This window comes from Apium graveolens, chromosome 3 (assembly GCF_009905375.1).
Source record: "Apium graveolens cultivar Ventura chromosome 3, ASM990537v1, whole genome shotgun sequence".
NCBI classification, from domain to species: domain Eukaryota; kingdom Viridiplantae; phylum Streptophyta; class Magnoliopsida; order Apiales; family Apiaceae; genus Apium; species Apium graveolens.
The window spans coordinates 75,803,248-75,808,900 of NC_133649.1; the positions used below are offsets into that span (position 1 = coordinate 75,803,248).

General features: G+C 37.9%; 1 non-coding gene across 1 annotated transcript; it reads left to right on the forward strand.

The window, feature by feature from the left end:
• Window positions 1-1,907: 1,907 nt before the first annotated feature.
• LOC141716318 (small nucleolar RNA R71) lies at window positions 1,908-2,014 on the forward strand. Its single transcript, XR_012573031.1, has one exon. It is a non-coding gene; the product is annotated as a small nucleolar RNA R71 (small nucleolar RNA).
• The last annotated feature ends 3,639 nt before the right edge of the window (window positions 2,015-5,653 follow it).

Below are 5,653 nucleotides of genomic sequence, written 5' to 3' on the forward strand. Positions count from 1 at the left end.
TAATAACAGGCAAAGTAGATGCATCACCTAAAAATGCATTCCTCAAATATTCAGGTAAAGGTTTAAGCTCAAGAGTAGGAGCTTCCTCAATAGATGGCTTAGGGCACTTCAGAGAACTTTTCAGCTCCTCCAATCCAAGAAATTTAAAAAGCAAATCCATCTTTCGCTTCCAGGGAGAAGCATTCAAATATTGCAAGTGCTCATCACCCTCGTCATCTTCGCTATCAGAATTCCCCAACAATGCTTCCTCTAAGGCATCGGACCTTAGCAATCGATCGAGTTCAGAATTAACCACAATATCGACCATCTCCACATTAAAACACTCCTCATTTTCCATAGGGAACTTCATAGCATTGAATACATTAAAAGTTACATCCTGATCCATCACTCGCATGGTAAGCTCACCCTTCTACACATCGATCAAGGTTCGGCCAGTAGCCAAGAAAGGTCTTTCCAAGATTATGGGAATTTTCTTATCCTCCTTGAAATCAAGAATTACAAAATCAGCAGGGAAAATGAGTTTATCCACCTTGACCAAGACATCCTCCACAATACCTCGCGGATATGTAATAGAACGATTGGCCAACTACAAAGTCATGTATGTAGGCTTTGGATCAGGCATGTCCAACTTTTTGAAGATTGACAAGGGCATCAGATTGATGCTAGCTCCCAAGTCATATAGACACTTATCAAATGACACCTTTCCAGTGGTGCACAGAATAGTGAAGCTTCCAAGTTCTTTAAGCTTTGGAGGTAATATCTGCTGCAGCACTGCACTGCATTCCTCCGTGAGAGCAACGGTCTCTAAGTCATCAAGCTTCACCTTCCTAGAGAGAATACCTTTCATAAACTTCGCGTAACTCGGAATTTGTTCAATAGCTTCAGCGAAAGTTATATTGATGTGAAGTTTCTTGAACACCTCCAGAAACTTCGCAAACTGCTTATCCAGTTTCTTCTTCTATAGTCTCTTAGGAAAAGGAGGTGGAGGATAGATCTATTTCTCCCCTGTATTACCCTCAAGAGGAGTGTGCTCAACAGTAGTCTTCCTTGGTTCCACTTCGGTTTCCTTCTGCACTTTTTCTTCTTCAGCCTCTACTTCAGAATCTAGAGCCTTAGCTTTTCGGGATTTACAACCTTACCAGACCTCAATGTGATTGCTTTAACATGCTCCTTAGCTTCCTTCTTTCCTGGCACTTCAGTATCGCTCGGAAGCGTGCCAGGTTGACGATTCAGTAATGCATTAGCAATTTTCCCGATCTGATTCTCCAAGGTCTTGATAGAAATAGCCTGGCTCTTGCACATGAGCCTCAACTCTTCCAATTTAGATTTTTCATTAGCTTGAGGTAACTGCTGAAGTTAAAGTTCTTGCTTCGGAACATATTGTTGTTGCTGAAAACCAGGAGGGTTATACTGCCTTGTTGTGTATGGCTGATAAGATTGTTGTACCGCATTCTGATTATTGCTCCAGCTAAAGTTAGGATGATTGCGGTTGTTAGGATAATAGGTTGCTGGAGCTTGTTGTTGTGATCTTTGAAAGTTGCTCACAAATTGAGCGGATTCACTAGAAATAGCGCACTGATCAGTCTCATGGGAACCAGCACAAAGCTCACAGACACTAGAGATTAAAATTAACTCCATAATTAGTCAAGGTGTCCGCCTTTATCGTCAAAGCCTTAAGTTGGGAAGCTATAGCAGTTGCTGCATCCAACTCCAGAATTCCTGCTACCTTACCCTGAGTTAGCCTCTGAGAAGGATTATGGTATTCATTAGCAGTCATCAGTTCAATTAATTCATAAGCTTCATTATAGCTCTTAGCCCACAAGGCTCCTCTTGATGCTGCATCGAGCATGGGTGTAGAAGTAGCACCCAATCTATTATAAAAACAGTTTATAATCATCCAATCAGGCATGCCATGGTGTGGGCACTTCCTTAGCATCTCCTTATAACGATCCCAAGCCTCACATAGATATTCTCCAGTTTGTTGAGCAAACTGAGTAAGAGCATTCATGATTGCAGCAGTCTTCGCCATATGAAAGAATTTAGTGAGAAACTTTTGAGCAAGATCCTCCTATGTGGTGATAGACCCTGGTGGTAGAGAATGTAATCAGCACTTTGCTTTATCACTAAGAGAGAATGGGAAGAGTCGCAGCTTGATGGCATCTTCAGTCATACCATTGAACTTGAAAGTATTGAAGATCTCGATGAAATCCCTGATGTGCATGTTGGGGTCTTCTGTAGGAGAACCCCCAAACTGAACTGAGTTCTGTATCATCTGAATTTTTCTTGACTTGATCTCAAAAGCGTTAGCCGAAATGGCTAGTCTGATGATGCTTGACTGAATATCATTGATCTTAGGCTGAGAATAGTCCATCAAAGCCTTAGGAATCTCTGCTTGATCTCCCATCACTACTAAGACTGGTTCCTCGACTTTCTCTTCTTCTTCTACCTTCTCTTCATCCTCAAAAACTTCCCTTCGAACCATTACATCTTCTTCCTCAGCTTTATCCAGTATTCCCTTATGAGACCGAGAATTCGTATGCATACACGCTCGCTAGAGTACTTGAAATAAGGCAAGGAAACAGATAAGTAACAATGTCCGAGTCAATGAACTTTAACGATCACTGATGACAAACATATAAACTAAAACTTAACACTGCAGTCCCCGGCAGCGATGCCAAAAACTTGTTATGGCTAAACACACGTTAATAATTCACGCAAGTATACGCGTTCGCAAGTAATATAGAATTATTTCTAGTTTGTTCCCACAAAGACTGGCTTTGGTTAACTATGTAATTTATACACTTATGCACTGATGATATGGTTATTATCTAATGCTAAGACGATAACAATTTGGGGTTTTGATTATAACTACGATTAACTAACAATTATAACTAAGAGAGTAAAAAGAGTTGTATATTATATGAGACAAACATGGGATTCTAACTTCATTAAATACTTCATTTAATAGCCTTATTGTTCTTAACCTTAGCATGCAATGGTGATGACACTAATCAGATAATACGAAACTGCTAAACGCCAACTTTCGTTGCACGAATAACATACTACCAGACATCCACAAAAGAGATAGAAGCTGAATAGACATTAATTATCTTGAGACCCTATATGTCTATAGAATTTGACAACATAAAGGTTTAAAGTACAAGTTATTTATCATGATTACATAGGGCAAGTAAGATGGTTAAAATTACCTACGAATCATGCATAACAATAAAACATGAACCTATGCTAGCATGGCAAGTTCTAAATCCTTAAATTCACTGTCGCTTTATTAAAGATTAACACGCTAGCTTATAAGTTCACGACGCTCATAAGACGAATAAGCACAACCAATACTAGGTTATCAATCAATCACCACACACTAAGGTATCGAAATAATTTAACCAAAGAAATCCATAAGTAAATCCGCTAGAACCCCACGATAACGATTATCCCATAATCGGACTCATCATCAACGTGGGTTCCGATGAAAGCATGGTATAATAAATGTAGTCATTATACTGAATAAATAAATAAAACCAAGTACGAAACAAGAGTAAGGTTCACAAATAAGAAAACTAGCATCCAAGTTACAACTTAGAACAGAGATTCATAAGTAAAAATAAGATCTCCTTCGTCTTCATTGAATCGTGCTAACACGGTCTTCTTACGGCTCTCCTTGTGCTCTGGTACATCCCTCCTTGTAAAAGTCCTTTATTTAAGTATATATAGCAGCCCATGCAAGTAGAAGTCCTCCCAATTAAAAATTTAATTAGAATCTGGATTCAAATCTCCCGACCCGAGCTTTATTCTTTTGACACCATCCTATACCATATTAGCATCAAAACAATGTTAATTCACCTGATTCTTAGAATAATGCCTGAAATGCAAAAATACTAGAAAATATATTAAAATACCAACAACTTGAGTACAATTGCATCAATTCAAAGCTTAATAGAGCATTATAAAGTGTCATAAATGCCACTCAACAAATTGTACGATATAGCAGCTCTCAAGAACATAAGTATTTCTTGAGAGAGTTTGTAACAGTTTTTATCAGAAATATAAAAAACTGTTATATTTTTTATACTTGTTCGAAATGTTTATAAAATTATATTCAACCCCCTTAAATAATTGTAACTTTACTGGGTAACAATTGGTATGAGAGCTCACTGATAAATTTACAATCAGAAGAGATCTAAGCATATCTCTGAATAAGTATGAAAGTATTAAAATCCCCATTCTGAAAAAGACTGATTATCCTACAATGAAGGTGAAGATGCTCATGCACCTGGAGGCTACAGATCCAGACTATCTCGATGTAATTAATGATGGTCCCTACATGCCAACAAAACTGGTGCCTGTAACTACTACTATTGCTGAACACTAGCAGTTGAAGGAGAAGAGTGAGTGGACAGCAGAAGAGAAAGTAGTTGTGTTGAAGTATGCAAAGGTGAGAAACATTTTGCATAACAGTCTTGATTCTGTAATGTTAAATAGGGTTATAGCCTACAAGACTGCCAAGGAGATCTAGGATGCTCTTGAAACTCAATGTCAAGAAACCATGGCCATCAAAAAGAACAGAAGGGCTGTTCTAATTCATGAATATGAACACTTTGAGGCCAATCCTGATAAGTCTACCGACATTTATGACAGATTTCTCACCCTGCTCAACAATCTGTCTTTGGTGGGAAAGGTGTATGATCGATAGGATTCGAACACTAAGTTTCTGAGAGCCTTGAATGAGAAATGGGAGACTCGGACTTCAATCATACGACATCAGTATAATTTGGAAATAATCACTCTAGATGAAGTCTATGGAATGCTGAGAACTCATGACTTGGAAGTCCAGCAAAGGAAGAAGAGGAAAAGCAGTAAAGGAAAATTAGTTTCTTTGAAATGAATGCTAAAGCTTCAAAAGATAGTTTTGTTGAAGTTGCAAGGAAAAAGAACAATATGCCAGAATCAGATACTGATGATTCATCATCAAATCCTGATGATGATACTGATTCTGAAACTGATGAGAACATGACAGATTTTGATGTCATGCAAATGGTTGTATTGCTGGTTAAGGGCTTTAAGAGGATGCAATTCAAGAAGTCTCAAAAGAATAGAAGCTTCAGGAAGAAGTTCAATGGAGGGGAAAGGAAGTCAACTGGAAGAAGAGATGGAAAGTACTCTAAAGATGGAAAAGTAGACAGGTCAAAAATCAAGTGCTACAACTGTGATGAACCTGGTCACTTTGCTACATAGTGCAAGAAGACAAAGCATGACAACGGGAAGAACAAAGCCCTGATTACATCAAGAAAAAATTGTATGGACTCCCCTGATTCTGAAAAAGAAGATACATATTATGCACTGATGGCTAGCTTGGATGATCCTGCTTCCTCTGATTCTAAGGTATCAACTTCCTTCTTCTCTTTTGATACTGAAGATATATATGAACTGAAAACTATTCTTAAGTCTCTCCACGGAAATTTTAAAAATAAGATTCTAGAGAACAATAGACTGTTTACTGAAAATGAAATTTTGAAATCTAGGAATGATCAGTTGGAGTCTGACTTAGTAAATCAGATTGAAATTCAGAAAGAATGTGAGAAAGCTAAACATACAGTAAAGGTACTAGAAGCTAAGTACAATATGTTAGAAAATAAAT